The sequence below is a fragment of the Archocentrus centrarchus genome, chromosome 7, assembly GCF_007364275.1.
Source record: "Archocentrus centrarchus isolate MPI-CPG fArcCen1 chromosome 7, fArcCen1, whole genome shotgun sequence".
NCBI classification, from domain to species: domain Eukaryota; kingdom Metazoa; phylum Chordata; class Actinopteri; order Cichliformes; family Cichlidae; genus Archocentrus; species Archocentrus centrarchus.
The window spans coordinates 7,019,216-7,039,174 of NC_044352.1; positions in this window are offsets into that span (position 1 = coordinate 7,019,216).

Sequence of the window (19,959 nt, forward strand, 5' to 3'; positions counted from 1 at the left end):
ACACATTAAGTATCATTGCTCACCTTTATTTATGAGAATGTGGCTTCTGTAGTCCTTCTTCTGTAGTCCTTCTTTGTCAGTGATCCTCCGTTAGAACGATAACTACCTTCTCGACTGACTACGAGGTGCAGACGGCCCTTGCTGGCCCATATTTAGAGGCCTGAAAACCGCTAATAAAGTCAGTAATTACCTGATAACATCCGAAGCGGGTGAACGAATGCAATTTACCTGGACAGCAACGGGAATACGCGTGACCGTGGTCACGGCCGATGGGGTGATGGGTACTGTAGTTCATTTATTTATTCATCGTTGGTTCATGGATTTAACACAGAAGAAAAAACGGCTTCAGACCACGGAACTCAAAGAAAAAATTGGACACCGAATATAGCACTAACCATAAACACGTAAATATAAATTTAGACCTAAAAAGCCCCACAAATGTCATCGTTACAACCATAAGCAGCACCCCACATTAAATGAAACAAGGAGAAATTCATGTCAAAAGGAAAAGTGGCGCTTAAGGATCGCAATTAAAGGCATAATTCAGCTTCTGAGCTTCCGGTTCAAAAGAAAAGGGGGGAAAAAAGGGGGACAGGGCCAAAAAAAAAAAAACTATACTGCAGCTTAGAAGCCGTGCTCAGAGGCACGAACTTTATCCCACTGCATTTCAGGCAGAATAGAAGTCGTGCCGAGTAACACGAAAAAAAGAGGGAATTCGTGTTCATGAGCACGAATCAATAGATTAAATTTCGTGACTACTGCACGAACTGCCGTGAGACCGGGTTGGCTCAGCGCAGCACCGCTTCTTTTTTAACCTACTGTATTTATTTACTTATTTAGTTAAAAGATGAAGTGAAACAAAGGAATCTTTTGGTGATTCGCAATGGAAATGTGTGAAAGGTCATACTGACAAAAATTTTAGGCATCTATTTTAGGTTTTCAAAACTTGATACTTCACCAAAACTTTTTTGAATCACAGAACTCAACATTTTTGTTAAGAAGGCGCCACCTTTTGGTGACAGTCTACAATTGAGGGAAAGGGGTGTGTTCATGCTGGAAAGTAGATACGCCCAGGAGAAGGAGGGGGACTTCCAGCCCGACGACAGCCGGACGTCGGCCAGCTGGGGGCTGGACTTCAGCTGGCCGACGTCTGGCTGGATGCGGCAACTTTAGGTGGCTGCATCTGTACATGTCTTTGGGAAGAAGCTGGAGTACGCAGAGAGAACCCACACAGACAAGTGGATTCAAACCGAGGACCTTGCTGCTCATTATAGCAGACAAATATGTCAGATTTGTAAATGTGTACACACTCACCTTGGAGCCAGATTGAAAATGGGAAAGTACCTCTTAAAAATCATACATTACTTCAACTAATTTCCTTTTCAGATTGTTAATAAGATTGGTATGAAGTTAATAACAGGAAGAAAATGGACAGATGGACAGAAACACTTGTTTTGTCATTAGCAGGTAAAAATATTCAAAGAAAGCTGTGAACTGACAGAAGAAAGAAAAAAGAATCAGAATCAGAATCAGAATCTTTATTGTCATTGTACACAGAAGTTGCACAACGAAATTTAAAATTTAAAACAGAACAAAAGAACAAAATCATGTTAGGAAATAATTAGTTCTTTATAGTGAGATTGCAATTATAATATAATCCTTATTCTTTTTGTTTTGTGCTTTTCATTAGCAGAAGAATATTACACAGTTTCAAATAAATTGTCCATCATTCACAAGCTGTAATAAAACCGTTTGGCTGACGTGAGACTGTGAGAATATCTAAGAACGCACCACTGGAGAGCTAGCTCCAGCTGTTTGATGACAGAGTGTAATTGTATCAGTCCTTCACATAACACAGAGTAGCAAACACAGACATGGTTATGACATAGGCTCTGTATTTGCAGCACATATGGCCATAAGTCAGGAGCTCACAACAGGGCAGCAAAAATATAGCAAAAGGTCAAAGCCAAGCAAACAGTTTTGCCAAGATGAGGGCTTTGCTGTAGGAGAATAATGATTTCTGCTTTCATCACTGTGTCATTAGCTGCATTTTTGCTGTAGACAAACTGTTTATCTCTTCCATGTTTCCTCTCCAGAGTCTGAATGCTCAGTTTGACCTGCATAACCTCACCCATAATTCACATTGAATGCTAATGCTAGCACTTAAACTCCTGTTAATGCAATACCATTAGCAGGCTAATATACAGACAGAAACATCAGACTTGCATCCAGAGTACTGTTTGTGCCAAAAATGTTTCCAATTAACTAAATTATGAGGAAATGTTCAAATTCATAGCTCTATTAAAGATAAGTGTGATCATCAAGTGTTTCACAACTGCCAAAATTATTAAAAAACTTGATGTAATCAGCTTTTTTATGAGGAAACCTTGGTTTTAAGTTCAAATAGAAAGAAATTAAAATAACTTATTGACTGTTGACTAGGTTTTATATAACAGTATAAATCAGTTACTCTGTTAAACATGGACTATTTCATCTATAGAGATTTTTCATGTTGACATTTTAACTTGTTACAGCTGGAAAACCCCATTCAGAATAACATTAATGACCCATGCCTCCCTACACCTGCCCTGCCACTATCAGAAACTAGCAGTTAGAATTTTAGTTGCTACACTTGTGTTGTGAAATGCAGACAGAAAGGACTTAAATGCAGACTCAGGCAGACAGAAGTAAAGAAAAATGGAGCTTTTATTGTGGCTGGTGTAGAACCAGAGAAGAAAATAACAAAAACACAAGAGAACGCCGCAGGGAAACCCACACTAGACACAAACAAAGCTAGAACAATACAACTCAACAACAAACTGAGGCTAAATGGATACAGGATGTAATTAGGTGGAGTGGAAACAACAGGGTAAAAAGACACAGCTGAAACTAATAAAGGAATGATTAAAGCTGTTAAAAATTAAATACAAGATGCAAGATGCAAAAGACTACCAGTTTAAAACAGAAAGTAACTAACAGAGAATCACAGAGATTTGACAAGACACAAAAGGATAGATGGATGGAAAGGCTCAAAATATAATATAATCAATATATAAGAAAAAAAAAGATCACAATGGTGGCAAGAACAAAAAAACAAAACATGGAGGAATTACAACAATAAGGAAAACCTGAGGGCTACAACCAAAGACTGGAACTAATAATTAAGACTGAAAATAGTAAAGAACACACATGAAGAAGAAAAAGTGAGCAATAAAAAAAATTAGGAACCAAACAGAGAATACTAGAAGAAGAAGAAGAGTAATGAAGCCAGATTAAGTCATTGCATCAAGTTTTTGGTATAAATTTACCCCTTAGTACCCGCTGTGTCTGGTTTTCATTTTCATTTCTCTTTTTTTCCATCAAAAAATATGGAGGAATGACAATAAGCAACACTATGTTGCCAAAGGTATTCACTCACCCATCCAAATAAGTGAATTCAGTTGTTCCAATCACTTCCATGGCCACAGGTGTATAAAACCAAGCACCTGGGCACGCAGACTGCTTCTACAAACGTTTGTGAAAGATTGGGTCGCTCTCAGGAGCTCAGTGAATTCCACCATCATAGGATGCCACCTGTTCAACAAATCCAGCTGTGAAATTTCCTCACTACTAAATATTCCACAGTCAGCTGTTAGTGTTATTATAACAAAGTGGATTGGGAATGACAGCAACTCAGCCATGAAGTGGTAGGCCATGTAAAATGTAAAAAAGGTGCATAGTAAATGGTAAATGGACTAGTTCTTATATGATGCTTTCGTTCTCCAGTTGAGCGCTCAAAGCACTTTATACAACATGTTTGCATTCACCCATTCACACACACATTCACACAAGCACTGTTTTCGGCTTCAAAGTACTTTCTATCTAACATTCACGCACATTCATACTTCAACAGTTGCATTGGAGAGCAACTGGGGGTTCAGTATCTTGCCCAAGGATACTTTGGCATGCGGACTGGAGTAGCCAGGAATAAACCCACTAACCTTCCAATTAGTAGATGACCTGCTCTACCTCCTGAGCCACAGGAGCAGAGGTCGCCAACTTTCTGCAGAGTCAATCACTGCAGGCTTCCAAACTTCATGTGTTCCTTCAGATTAGCTCAAGAACATTGCATAGAGAGCTTCATGGAATGGGTTTCCACAGGCAAATAGCTGCATCGAAGCCTTACATCACCAAGTGCAAAGCAAAGTGTTGGATGCAGTGGTGTAAAGCACACCACCGGACTCTAGAGCAGTTGAGATGTGGAGTGACGAATCACGCTTCTCCATCTGGCAATCCGATGGATGAATACAGGTTTGGTGGTTGCCAGGGCAACGGCATTTGTCTGACTGCATTGTGCCAAGTGTAAAGCTTGGTGGAGGGGGGGATTATGGTGTGGGGTTGTTTTTCAGGAGTTGGGCTCAGCCCCTTAGTTCCAGTGAATCATATTAAGCCCTATGGATTAAGAATGGGATGTCACTCAAGTTCATACGCACATGAAGCCACAATACTTTGGCAATATAGTGTATTTTAAGGCTGCTTCTCAAAAACACTGCTTAACAAACAAACATTTCAACCAGCTCCTCTTTTGTTTCACTAGGATGGACTGGAGGAACAGAGACAGAGACAATTAATTATTGTAACTTATACAAGAGTGTTCAAACAAATTTACTAAATTCACCAAACTAAGCACACTAAATATGCATTATATGACTTGAGCAACTGCAACAAAAATGAACTTGGATGTGGGAAAGTCCTCTTCTTTCAGCTGCTCCTTTTAGGGGCTGCCAAAGCGGATCCTTGACCACCATTTCACCCTGTCCCTAGCATCCTCTGTTCACAACATCCATGAACCTCCTCTGAGGTCTTCCTTTTTCCTTCCTGCCTGGCAGCTCCATATTCAACATCCTTTGTCCAACATATCCGGTGCCCATCTTCTAAAACCATCCCTGACTTGCCGATCTGTCTCCAGACTGCTCAATCTGAGCTCTCCTTCTGATGTACTCATTTCTAATCCTATCCATTTTGATGTCTTCCATTGAAAATCTTAAATCCTTCAACTCTGCCACCTCTAGTCTGGCCAGCTGTCTTTTTGTCAGTGCCATCTTCTCCAAACCATACATCATAACGGGTCTTGTTACCATCTTGTAAACCTTCCCTTTCACTCTTGCTGTGTCAGAAATCAATCCTGGGGATCATCTCCACCCACTCCACCCTTCCAACACTCTCTTCTTCACCTCTCTTGTGTACTGTCTGTTATTTTGGATGGTCAAACCCAGGTATTTAAACTTATCTGCCTTCACTACCTCTACTCCTCACATGTTCACCTTTCCACCTGTCTCCCTCTCATTCACACACATATTTTGTCTTGCTTCTACTAACTTTCATTCCTCTTCTCTCCAGAGCATACTCCATCTTCTCCAGGCTCTTTTCCACCTCCTCCCTGCTCTCACTACAGAAAACATCATAGTCCACAGAGACTCCTGCCGGACCTCATCTGTCAGTCTATCCATCACCATCACAAACAAGAAGTGGCTCAGAGCCGATCCCTGATGTAACCCCCCCCCCCCCCCCCCACCCCCCCCACCTTAAATCCATCCAGTCCTACCACATACCTCACCACTGTCTCATTGCCCTCATACATGTCCTGCACCACAGTCAAATACTTCTCTGACTTGCCTGACTTCCTCATACAGCACCACAGTTCCTGTCTTGGCACCCTATGATATGCTTTTTTTAAATCCACCAAAGACACGGTGCAACTCCTTCTGACCTTCTCTGTACTTCTCCATGAACTCTTTCAAAGCAAGCATCACATCTATGGTGCTCTTTCTCAGCATGAAGTCATACTGCTGCTCACCTCTCTTCTTCAACCACTCTCTCCTATAGCTTGATGATATGGCTTGTCAGATTTATCCCTTGGTAGTTGCTACAGCTCTGCACATCCCCCTTGTTCTTTAAAATCAGTACCAGTATACTTCTTTTCCATCACTCGGGCACTCTCACTCTCCAAGACTGTGTTAAACAATCTGGTTAAAACCTCCATTGCTCTGTGTCCTAGACATCTCCATACCTCCGCGGATATGTCATCTGAACCAGCAAGCTTTCCACTCTTCATCCTCTTCATAGGTGCCCTTGCGTCCTCCTTTACTAATCCTCTGCACTTCCCAATTCACTAACTGTACTCCATCCCTCCTCCTCTCTCACTCATTTTCTACATTCATGAGCTCCTCAAAGTACTCCATGTATTTTCTCAACACACTCTCTTCACTTGTTAGCACATTTCCATCTCTATCTTTAACCACCATGACCTGCTGCACAACCTCGCAAGCCAATCAATATGAGTCCTTTTCTCATTCGTTAGTGTCCAGCCTCACATACAACTCATTACAAGCCTTTTTCCTTTGATTTTTCCACCTCTCTCTTTGCTGCACGCCCAGCCACCCAGTACTCCTTTCTACTTTCTTTATCTCCCTGACGATCCCACTTTTTTCTTTGCTAACGTATTCCTTTGAACACTTTCCTGTCCTTCCTCATTCCACCACCAAGTCCTCTTTCTCTGTCCAGAGGACACACCAAACAACTTCCTGGCAGTTCCACCAATGTACAGCTCTGCTTTTCCCAGTCATCAGGTAACTCTTCCCTATCACTCGGAGCCTGCCTCAACTCCTCCCTGAACTCTGTGCGACATTCTTCCCTCTCCAACATCCACCCACCATTTAATCCTTGCTTCTGCCTTCACTTGCATCCTTTTCTTGACGTCAAAGCCACTGTACAGGCTACCATCAGATGCTGTATACCTGTCTCCTATCGCTTTCAGATTGCACCTTCTGCATAAGATGGCCTAAGAACTGTGTGCACCTTCCTCCACTCTTATGTCACCCTATGTTTCTCCCTCTACTTGGAAGTATGTGTTCACCACTGCCATTTATATCCTTTTCTCAAAATCTGCTATCATCTGTCCGTCTGCATTTTTGTCCTTAACAACACACCGACCCAACACTTCCTCATCACCAATGTTCCCTTCACCTACATGTCCACTGAAGCCTTCTCTATCATCAGTCTCTTCCCACTGGGAGCATTCTCTCCCAGTTCGTCCAAAACTTGTATAATTCATTTGTGCGTTAAATGTAGTGAGTGGATGAACATTACAGAATTTTTATTTCCGCTGTATAGCTGTGGATACGACTATCACACTACTGACTGTGCAACTCTTAGTTCTGCTTCAGCCCTGTCTTCATTCACAATTTCTCAGGGGGGAAAAAAAATATTTTCCTGTTAATCACTGTGAAGAAAAGTGAGAATTCCCACTGTGCAGTGAGTTTTTAAGACTCTCATCCTGCTGACGGCGAGCAGCTGATGACCTTTGGCTTCACGGACATCAGCAGGACTCATCTCTGCGGAGACGCCGTCATCTGATCACTGGGGGAGTTGTGAAAATGAGAAACATGTACTGTACATCGTCTTGAAAATGGTTTTAAAGGTCACTCCAATTACTGAGACTGAGTTTTTACAGATATACATATGAAACTTCTATAAAGAACCAGTCATTCAAAGACATATCCAGCAAAAGCGAATGCAGAGTGGACTTGATATTCTGTGTCTCAGCTGAGAGGTCTGTGGTGTCTGAATAAGGGCAAGCTATGCTAAAGAAAACTTCAGCAAGATACTGAATTATTAGATTTTTTGTTACTTTTGTAGTTAGTCAAATATCTTTCACTTTATTTGCACAATCCACGGACCTGACTCAGCACTCCTAGCCTTGCTAATCTTAATTCTAGCTCTCCAATTATGAATCAGTATGAATATTTAAGGTTGATATAATTATTAAACTAGTACAACAGACAACAGTACGCGCTACCAGTGATGTCGTCATTAAAATTAATTTGCATATTAAATATGCAACGTAATTTTACTATAAAATCGTATACCACAACAGCCCTGGAGCAGCTGATGTGGTGACATTGTTTTTCCAACATCTGAAGTAAAAAGAATGAACTTACAATATCTGACTTTTTAGTGTTTTAATTGCATAACTGAAACAGAACATCTAAGAGGAGTCCCTCAACTAATACATAAGCAAACACAAAGAATAAGCTTTGCAGAAATAGCATTTTCCTTTCAGGGAATTTGTTGAAGAGTCGTTATAAATATCCTTTTTTATAAGTTTAATTCAGTTTCTATGGATACCAAATTGTTGCTATGTGACAGAGTTGAGGCATGGGCTGAAGAGTGTATGTAGCATGTATAAACATGTAGTACACATGCAGTTTGATTGTACTTATTTATATAAGGAACAAACACTGTATTTAGATATGCCAACAGTAGGGAGATCCATTTTATGAAACCGGTGTTTCTGGGGGCTCTTTTATGCAACACACTGAATGCAAATGCTTGTTTTTTTTATTGAAAACATTATACACATGAGATCTGATTTCTAATTACACTGAAGTCAATGGTGAGGATTAACCACCCCTCTTGGGCTGAATACTGAATATGACCTGTTTGGCAAAGGGCTTAGATTAACTGAATTCCCAATTAGTTGTGGTTCATTAATTCAGTGAGGCCAGAGCCAAGGTCTTCTCTTGTTTTTGGCATTGTTTGAAACCCCTTTGTTTGCATGATTAGGCTTCACAGAAACACACAGTGATTAAAAAAATGAAATTACTGGGGGAAAACACAAAGATGCCAAAAAGTCTTTTTCCTCCCTCCCTCCCTCCCTCCTCCCTCCCTCCTTCTACTCTGCCTTTCTCTAAGTCTGCTTCAAGTGTGAGGAGTCAACGTCTGCTGTTAGTGTTAAGGAGATGTCGGCTTATAACTCAGCAGGTCTGTTGATCACTATGGCTTTGATTATAGCTGTGCAAAATAACAGCTCTCCTCTCAGCGCAATCTGTGCAGGCAATCCTCTGTCTGCTCTGTTGTGTGCCATTTAATGGGGTCCCATGTCTCTGTGATGTTTCTGTGATGATGACTATTATTAGCAAATCACAACAATGTCATTCTATTAAATGTCACTTGTCCAACTACAGAAAAAAACGAAACATTAATGAAAAATTCATTTATTTATTTTTTGTTTTGCGCAAACTGTTAGATAAATAATATCAATATTTGATTCTGTTCTTGTCTCTGTAATTGTAGAATGAATTAATAAACGATTTAAAATGCAGCTGAACAGATAAATAAATATTTAATCATTCAATGTCAAATTGAAGATTTTGTAGTATTGCTTTGGTTTTGTTTGTCCACCAGTTCTCTCTTGGGAGGGTTGCGCAACCATTTTGATTTTTTTCAGATTTTTCACTCATATTCATGTTTCCGCTGGATGTAAATTAGCTCTTGGATTGGATTTATAAGTGAGATGAAGTAACAGGATGTCTGTGGTGTCAGTTTTCAAGTTGACACATTTTTTAATTTATTTTTTTTCCACTTTGATAGTTTTTCCCCTCAAAGATGATATGGGCCTTCTTTTTTTTTATGACACAAATTCATAATTAGACAAAATGGTTCAAAAACTCAAACTGTAAATGTAAATGTATAGAGTTTACATCATTAAATACATCTGTACAGTTAGCTGTAGTTTTGGAACGGATAAAGAAGAAGATTTTAAAAAGGCTTCATTCACGATTACATCAGCAGAGATTTAGAGGCAGAAAGGAGTTTTGAGCTAAATAATATTTGCACTCTGACAGCTACAACAGTGCTACCATATTATTGCCATATTTATATCATAGAACATACAAGCTTCTGAAAAAGAAAGTACACCCTCTTTCAGTTCATCTGATCTTTACCAGGTTCTAACATTTAATTTAATTCATTTAATTTGCTTATGTGCATTTAATTATGCAAAGCTCGCCTAAGTCCCACCACATCATTTCAATCATGTTGAGGTCTGGACTGGCTGGGCCATTGCAGCACGTGGATTCTTTTCTTCTTTAGTCATTCTGTTTTAGATTTGCTGCTGTGCTTGGGATCATTGTTCTGTTACATGACCCAGTTTGGGCCAAGCTTTGGCTGTTGGACTGACATTGACTCTAGAATACTTTGGTATACACAGAAGTTCAAGCGCGATTCACTGACTGCATAGTACCCAAGTCCTGTGGCGGCAAAATAAACCCAAATCATCAGCCCTCCACCACCATACTGACAACTGGTACTGGTACTTTCTCCTGGCATCCCTTCCAAAACAGTGATTCTTGTTCAGTCTTTTTCCAGTTGTACTGTCAGGAACTTTAACATTCAACATGTAGAGTCTGAGCGGTAGTTCTTTGAGTTTTTGCAGTTTCTCTCAGCATTGTGTGGTCTGACCTTGGGTGAATTTGCTGAGACGTCCACTCCTGGAAAGAGTGATAACTGCCTTGAATATTTTCCACTTGTGAATAATCTTTCTTACTGCAATACAATGGGTTTCAAATTCTTCAGAAATGGCCTTTTAATTCTAACTAGTTTGATGGCAGCAATAATTCTTTCACATCATTGCTGATGTCTTTCCTCTTTGGCATTGTGTTGACACATGTCTGAATGCTGCAGGCCAGCAGGGGCCTCAAGATTCCTCTGAATGAAAACATTAGTTTGATTTTATATAATTTGCCTGGAAATGATCCTTTAATCCCCTCTCATCTCTTACCATAAACACAGTAAACACATTCATGATGAGTTATTGGTCTAAGTTACTACTTTTAAGCCTTAATTATATACACTGCTCAAAAGAATTGAAGGAACACATCAAACGTCAATGGGAAAACAATCATGCTGGATATCTATACTGGTATGGACTGGATGATGAGTTAGGAATGAAAGGATGCCACATTCTTTGATGGAAATTAAAATTATCAACCTACAGAGGTTGATAATTCAAAGACACCCTGAAAATCAATGTGAAAAAAATGATGCAGCAGGCTAGTCCATTTTTCTGAAATTTCATTGCAGCAACTCAACTGCTTGTATGCATCCCAGACAACATCGGGGCATACTCCTAATGAGACAATGGACGCTGTCCTGGGGGATCTCCTCCCATATCTGGACCAGGGTGCCACTGAGCTTCTGAACAGTCTGAGGTACAACCTGGCAACGTTGGATGGACCCAAAATGATGTCTCAGAGGTGTTCTACTGGATTTAGGTCAGTCAGTGGTATCAATTCCTTCATCCTGCAGGAACTATCTGCAATCTATCGCCACATGAGGCCAGGCATTGTCATGCACCGGGAGGAACCCAAGACCCAGTGCACCAGCGTAGGGTCTGACAGTGGGTCCAAGGATTTCATCCCGTTACCTGATAGCAGCACATGTGCAGTCCTGGAGGAGCTGGACTACCTGTGCAAACTCTGTAGGGTCCATGTATCACCTAATGCTACCAGTAATGACACTGACCCTAGCCAAATGCAAAACTGGTGAAAAAAACAGTCAGAAAACATGAGGAAGTAAAACATGTCAGCAGCCTCCACCTGTAAAACCATTTCTGTTTTGGGGCTTGTCTCTTTGTTGCCCCTCTCCTGCACCTGTTGTTGATTTCATAAACACCAAAGCAGCTGAAACTGATAAACAAGCCTCTCTGCTACTAAGCTGACCAGATCAATATCTCAGAGGTTTAAATGACTTGATATGATACTTTGACTAAAAAGTGTTCCGTAAACTTTTTAGCAGTGTAATTATGAAATTATATAAAACATCAAAGTAAATCCTGTTTTGGCAATTTTGGTTGAATTCCAGTGTGCAGGACTCATTTGAGTTTTTGCTGGAACATATTTTTATTAAGGGGGACAAATGTACGTTTTACAGATTTTGGATGGGACGTCTCCCCGGCACCATCACTGAAATCTACACTCACGTTTGAACCCTGATTTCCGATATAAAGATACTGATGCCACTTTTATTCTCCTGAGATGCCCATGCAGTGAGTGCATGTGGAATATGAGAGGCCATCATAACAGAGGTCTTTGTAATTTGACTTACTGGCAGCACTTCACTGAGAACACTCTCTGTGACAACTAGACAAACACAAAATGGAAGAAAAGAGAAAAGAGTAGAAAAATAGAAAAAATAAATGCCATTGTGAGTAAACACATTCATGCCAGCAACTTCATACTGCTTCCATGAAAGCCAAAAACAAATTAAAGAATGGAATAAACAGTAGTAGAAAAGATCTATTAGGCTTACAGCAGTACCAGCCATAGCAGCACAAAGGCTTACTGTAGTATGTTGTTTCAGAGTAGCATGGTGTGATGACTTTAAGCATAACCAAAGGTGAAATTCAATTAGTTATCATGTGCTCCAGCAGTCACCCACTTCTCTTACACAGCAGTAAACGCTGAAATATTTATGTGTATTATGTGTAAGTATTATGCTCAACCCCCAAATGGCCTTGTAACACTGCAGCGTAGTCAGTATTACTTGCAGATTTAATTAATATATATGCAGCAAGACCATAATCAAGGTACAGGATTATTACAGAAATGTGAAACCTAATATCAAGGGTAAGACGTGTAGTATGACACATTCCTTTAACTGTGAATAAACGACCTGCTATTTTATTTACCTTTTACTGCTTAAGTGGTATTTGATATTTTGACATTGATATTTTATTACTATAACCATTGCGCATCTCTTTTGGACCATTAAAAAAATAAAGCCAGGGAGAACAGTCTACAACAATGCTAGGTCAGATCTTCCATGCTGCAAGTAATAAGAATAAAAATTTAGTAAGTTTAGCTGAGATCAAGGACATTGTTTAAGAGACACGATTAGTATTAATCACAGCTAAATAGACACGAGAATGGAAATGTCATTTGTGACAAAATCAATGTGGAAGGATTTTAAACCTGCATTCTTTCTAATGGCCACCAGGGGGTGACTCCTCTGGTTGCAAAAACAGCTGATTGCAGCGAAGTCTGTAGGAAAATGACCCTTTGGCTTCTTCATCTATGACCTTAGTAGACACTTTTCTGATCTGGATTGCAAGTTTCAAGTCTTATTGAACACATTGTCGTGTTTATTTTATAAATGATGGTTCCAATTAGAGCCAAAAAGGCGGCTAAAGCACAGTTAGCTTCAGGTTGGGGCTACTTTGTAACAAGTTGCTACCATATGAGTGTGCCGTGTTCTTTGGTTACTCAGTCAGATCCACCCCTAGCTTTTCATGTCCAGTTTCAAAATACCAAAATGGTGACGGCATAAGTGCACAGCTTGAAGCTTCACAACAGTGAACCAGTCACTGTAAACCACAAGTGTGAGGCTCGTGGAAGCACTAGAAGAAACAACAGAAGCATATCCAAAAATATTGCAGCAATCCCTCCAATCACATTTTTGTGAGAATATTTCTGGACTCTCTGACAATCAGCCAACTCCCTCATGACTAAAAAAAAAAGGATTAGACTCATGGACTAAGCAGATTTCTCATTAACAGGGCTATGACTGAATACTGTGTGTTTCAAACAAACAATTATAACACACGATGCTCACAAAACTAGATGACCACCAACCCTGCACCCACATGTATGCCCAACTTAAACTGAAAACAACAAATACACACCTACTGGCTGCTGCTGAAAGTCAGTGTGAAAAACACAAGAAACTGCAGTGCAAAGTGAAGGAGAAGGCACAAGAAGACAAAGAAAGAAAATATGTACCATAACAATGGAAAGGCAGACTTACTGTACCAAGTATGGCTTTAAAATAGTGCCTTTTGCATAAATCCACATGTGCATAAATTCAGTGGTTGTCCTCCCGATTAGTCCCCTGAGGGCTGCGGTGTGAAGAAAGCATTATGTAAACACCGGACCTTTGACACTGCTTCCTGAGGAAGGAACTATAGAAACGAACTATATATCAGTGCGTTACTTGTGTTGGTGGTGGGCGGCAGCTGTATTTACCAGAGGAGCATGTTTCCTCTGATTTAATGAGCCTCAGGACCACTTCAGAGCTGATGTCACTGTTAACCTAGGAGCAAGAGTGGGATTTCACCACCTGGTGATAATAGATAATGAACCATTTGAACAGTTTGTTTTGCTCTCCACAGTCTCTGCTTTTGTTTTGTCTCTGTAAGTGTAAGTTAAAGTGCGCTCTGCATTAGGACATTTATCATTTTGGCACAGAAAAGCTATGTGGGGATGGAGCCTATTGGATGGTAAGTGCATATTGAACTAACTACCTGGATTCATTCCTTAAATTACAGGGACAAAAAAAGGGGTGCAAAAAGCTGACCAAAAAAACCCCAGCAGAATCTGAAAAAAGATAGTCCTCTGCTGCAGCTCACCACTCTCTCTCGTAAGAGATGACCACAAGCACACGCACCTGCTTCCTATGGACTAAAATGAAGCCAACCCTGATTTTTGTGGCTTCACACAGAATTCAAACTCTGATCTCCCTGGTGAAATCCTTTTGTCCTGAACCCATTGCACCACCATAGCCTTTTCGCTGCACTAGCTGCTTTGCTTTTTATACCACTTTAAACTGCTCACCTGTTCTGAACTACACTGATCTAGTGAATAAGATCTGTGATGGGCCAAAATCCCTCATCACAGGCTGAATTTTCTAAAGCATGAAAACAGAGCCCTGAGGAGGTGCAGCAGTCTGCTTCCCTCTCAGACCACTTAAATTACACTGTGCTGAGAGGTTATTATTGATTTTTTTTTTTTTTTTTTGCCCAGTGATGACAAAACATAATGTCTAATAGACAATTAAAGACAGCCTGTGGAGGTTTTTGGCCTCAATCTGCACAATCAAGAAGGCATTTGTTTTGTTTGTCTCATCTGTCTTGAATGCAAGGACACACATGCATACCAGCCTGAGGCACTATACTGTACAGGTCTTTGATTGTTTTCACACCATTAATGTATAGAACGTGTTTTGCAAAATATTATTTGACGATGAAAAGCATCTTTGTTAGGTAATGCATGAAGGGATCACAAAAGGTATCACATGGTTTGGTGAGTAATACAAAAAGTAAACCTTTTGTTTGTCAAGTCAGCTCCACAGAACAAACACTAAAACTCTAAAAGAGACTACAGAGGAGAAGACAGACAGTTGTACCACAGGCAGGAAGCCAACTGCCCACTGGTGAACTACTGATGGTATTTTACCTTTGAAAAGAACAATACTCTCCAACAACCAGCACTGAAACTGAGTCCAGTAACCAAATCAGCCTCACCAACAGAAAAAACTGAATAAAATTTAAACCTTTTTGAAATTGAGCCCAAAATTCACCCAAATAGTGAGACTCAAATGATCCATACTAAAAAAATCAATTCCTAAATATGCTGCTACAGCCTTTAACCTGAAAGTCTTCAAAAATAAAAGTTCTGACATGACTTACCATACAATAAGACAGTCACCTATCCTTTCACTGAGCTTCCAAAATTACAGTGAAATATATAACTACCCCCACTAGACTGATACTAAAACAAACAGACTGAATTGTCAATATTGTGACGACCCACTCTGCCCTCCATTCTGTTTAAATTCATCATGCCAATTTCTTCGAAAACATTTTGTTGTTGAATGACTGTTCTTCGAACTAGTAGATTAAACCACTAAAAAAGGAAACATGTATTTTCTCTATGTCAATATGACTAATGATTCCTCCTTTTTTTGGACGGCATCCTAAAGGGTGAATCTCATCATTTTCAGTTGCTGGGTGTTGGACTCCACCAGGGCTGCCCTTTGTCACTGATTCTGTTCAGAACTTTTATGGACACAATTTCTAGGCGTCACCAAGTGACCTCGGTGACCTCAGAATCTCATCTCTGCTTTTGCAGATGACGCGATCCTGTTGGCTTCATCAGGTGGTGGCCTCCAGCTCTCACTGGAGCAGTTCACAGCTGTGTGTGAAGCGGAGGGTATGAGAATTAACATCTCCAAATCTGAGGCCATGGTTCTCAAAGGGTGGAGTGCCCACTCTGGTTTGAGATGAGTTTCTGCCCCAAGTGGAGGAGTTTAAGTATCTTGGAATCTTGTTCACGAGTGAGGGAAGAAGGGAGCGGGAGACTGACAGATGGATTGGGGGCTGCAGCTGCAGTGATGTGGACACTACACTGGTCCGTTGTGGTGAAGGGAGAGCTGAGCGTACAAGCGAAGCTGTTGATTGACTGGTCACCTATGGTCACGAGTGACCGAAAGAACAATACAGCAGATACAAGCTGTGGAAATGAGCTTTCTCCAAAGGGTAGCCCTCCCTTAGAGAAAGGGTGCAGAGTGCAGTCATTCCTGAGGGGCTCAGAGTAGAGCCGCTACTCCTCCACATCAAAAGGAGCCAGTTGAGGTGGTTTGGGAATCTGACTAGGATGCCTCCAGGGTGAGATGTTCTAGGCATGTTCTACCAGGAAGACCTAGGATATGCTGGAGAGATAAAATCTCTTGGCTGGTCTGGCCTTGGTGTTTCCCTGGACAGACTGGAGAAGGTGGCTGTGGAGAGGGCGGTCTGGATTTCTCTGCTCAAGCTGCTCCCCCTGCAACCCAGCGGAAGAAAATGGATCAATGGATTTTATGAATGTTTGCCTTTAAATAGCAACCATTTTTGGCTAGGGATACAATGTCACTGTTTCAGCAGTGTTGCCTAGTTTAATTTCTACTTTCACAATTTACCTCTTAAACGTTTTTTTATTTGTTTTTTTTTTAATTTGGAAGCACATCAAATTAGAAAGAAATCTTAGTAATTTATACATATACAAGATGCAAACTGTTTTCAGGCTGTGAGTTGAGGTTGCTTATGTGTACCTCTCACTGTAGTCAGCACCAGAGTTTCCAACAGTTCTTCAATACCTCCATGGCCAAGGTGCTCAGCAGCTCAGCCAGTTTTACTGTTACTGCATTGCTTTAATAACACTTAGAAATTTAACAATTTCCACAGGCATTCGATTTTTAATGAGCCTTGGCAACAAGTGTACAGAACAGTTGGTCTCAGGAACAAGAAGGACACAGTACACAAAGAACCAGCATTTTCAGATTCTGCCTTCTTGCACACTGGCTCCCCATGAAACTACAGTACTTTACCAGGTTAAACTTCATCAGGTTGTCACCCTCACCTGATTGGTTTCTGGCCCTGCAAGGGTGGTAATATTCCCTTCTACATTTATGTAGTGTAGCTATGGATGCCCATTTGAGCTCTCACATAGGTGAAGAGCTCAACTTTTCTCTTCCCATCATTGTGGTGCAAGTTAACCTTGGCTTCATCTGTCCAAAGACTCATAACTCTGCAGGTTCTTTTAGACATTTTGCTGCAAAGTTTAATCTGGCCTTCTTGTTTTTGAGTGTAATCAGTGGTTTGCACCTTGCTGTAAAGGCTCTGCATTTCCATTCACCTTGACATTCATAAACCTACCACCTCAAAGTGTTCCTGACATATCCAGATGTTGTGAAGTTGTTTTTCTTTATAAAATAAATAATTATGCAGTCAACTCTAGATCTTTTATCCGCCTGATGCCTAAAGAAAAAAAATGAGGAAACCTGCCTCACCTGGCTGTAAAACTGGTTGTCGGTCAGTTGTCCAGTCACTTTTGAGTCTCTGAGACTGAATATGTTTAAAAATGGCTTTAATTCCTAAACAGTCAATACAATACTTTTGTTTAACCCCTTAAATTAAAACTGAAAAACTGCTCTTGTGTAGAGAGGCAAGATTGCAAAAAGTGTGCAAAAAATGTTTAAACCAAACTGTAGTTTGAGGACGTTTTTATTTTTGTGTTGTCCATTATCTGTGTCCTGACGTGGATGCAAAAAGAACAGACGCTGACTTTTAGTATTTTCAAGCTAGCACAACTGTTCTGAATCAACTTATTAGGACTGATTCAAAGAGAGAAATAATCATGTTAATGGTATTCCTTTACTTTAAAATTAGGTTTCTCGCTCTCCACTCTGGAGTATATTCCCCGGGCAGAGATTTATTAAAGTGTCCTCTTTTATTTCTTATTTAATTAGCTATTCCAGTGCGCTCAGTGATGTGTGAGCTCATTTTCTTACCTTTTGCATGTGTTACAGTCTGCACAGCATACATATCACTTATCACCGACAGACCTCGAAACACTGATGATTTGAGCTGATGGTATGATTATAATGTAACACTGTATATTTTACACGGCAAACACATCTGTAACTGTGCACTACTAGCTGACAATAAAGAGGCTCTTTCCTGTTTTTGTTTTTTTTTTTAAATCTATTTTTGCCACACTGCTCCTTTCTGTAATTTCCAGGCTTTTTCTTTAAGGGGAAACTGTACCCCCGTGATTCAGACTTTCATTTGTATTTCATACGCTGCGTTTACTGCGTCTCCTTCGAGCAAACTGTTTAGGTGCCAAAATCTGTTTCAGAATTTTATAACATCTTTAAACGGCCAAATATGGTGCATTTGTTCAAATTTCTTTAAAAAACTAAATAAAGCATGCAGCTGCTTTGTCAAAGAAGCTTTTGTGAGCTGCTCACACATGCCCCAGTGGATTCAATTTGCAACTCTGAAGTGACTGAATTTGTCAATTCAGTGGTTAAGAAAACATACAAAGCACACTGCTGAAGTATTCCCATTATCCCAAAGTGGGTGTACTCATGTTCTGTAGCTTACCTCAGTAATTGTCTCTTAATTCCAGTGGAGAGCTGCCGAACAGCTCCTCCTGCGTCTGAATCTCATTCACAGGTTCTTGTCTCCCTCTGCAGGGCATCAGCAGAGCTCACCGCTTCCTTTTTACTTTTCTCTTGTCTCACTAGTTGTCACTGTAATACAGGCTATAAACTATTAACATGATTGTGTATAAAGAAATGTTTCATCATTTATGTTTCATCATTTATATGTGGATATGAAATTATCACCAGATTTTATCCTGCATTTCCCTTTTGAGGTGATTTCCCAGTCAGCGTTTCAACTGAGTCAAAGTGAGATTATGATTCAGATTTGGCGGTTTTCACTTCTGCTAAATGAATAAGAAATCAGTATCATATTTATTTAATTGAAATGAAAACCCTAAAATATGATCATTCATTGCTGAGAAGCATCGTGTCTAATTATTTTCTGTTTTTTTTTTTTTAAATAGCATTTAAATATTTCACCCAGTAAGTTCAGCTCTTACTCGAGCACTGAGAAGAGCACTTACTCACCTAAAGCCCAGGACACTGACTCACGTCTGAGAAAATGAGTCTTCGAAGTGTCTGTAAGTGGACAAAGCCACCGTTATTCCTCACAAACAAACAATTTCACTGTTGCTCTGCAACTTCCCTTGCCATATTTATTCACATTTTAACACCATATCAAGTAATCAGCCAGTTCTCACTTAAGCACTAGTTCAGTGCTCAGTTTGTGAGGATGATCTCAGAGCTTCTTCTTTTTTTTTTTTTTTTTTTGGAGGGGGGGGATATGAAATGAATGAAATGCCAAGCTCATCATGTATTTCATTCTTGTCCGATTTCGCACAGTAAATCTGTGTGCGCTCCAAACGCATTACACCATAGCGCAGTAAAGGGCACATTAGTCATCCAGTCATATCTCTGCGCGAGTGGGCTGCAGACGCCTCATGCAGAGAAGCCCACGTGTTTCTTTTTCGCCAATGATGATGTCATAACCAGAGACTTCCTGAACACAAGGTTCATTCACACAGCCCTCCTCCCGAAAGAGGGGCCGAGCACCAAACAAGCCATCTCCATGGCAACTGCAGCCTCAGGGCAGCATGTGAGTCCCCTTCTTGTTGTTATTTGTTATTTGAAGGAGGATCCGAAACTGTGTGTGTGTGTACTGTCCACCCTCACGTGTGCCCATGTAAATACCGCATGACTTTCGGAGGGTTGAGTTCTGGATATTTTCATGCTGTACAAACTATTAGCAAACATACGGAGTCTCCGATGAATAGGACTACGTGTGTCCCTGGCTCAGCACCGGAGGGGAGTAGCTGATGAGTCACTGTCCTCTTTGGGTCTATTAATTTTCAGTTTTCCTCTCAAAAATGAAGAGACACGTTTTAGCTTATAGGCCCAGAATATTTAAAGTTCCTTGATCAGAACCTTAAATGCACTTTA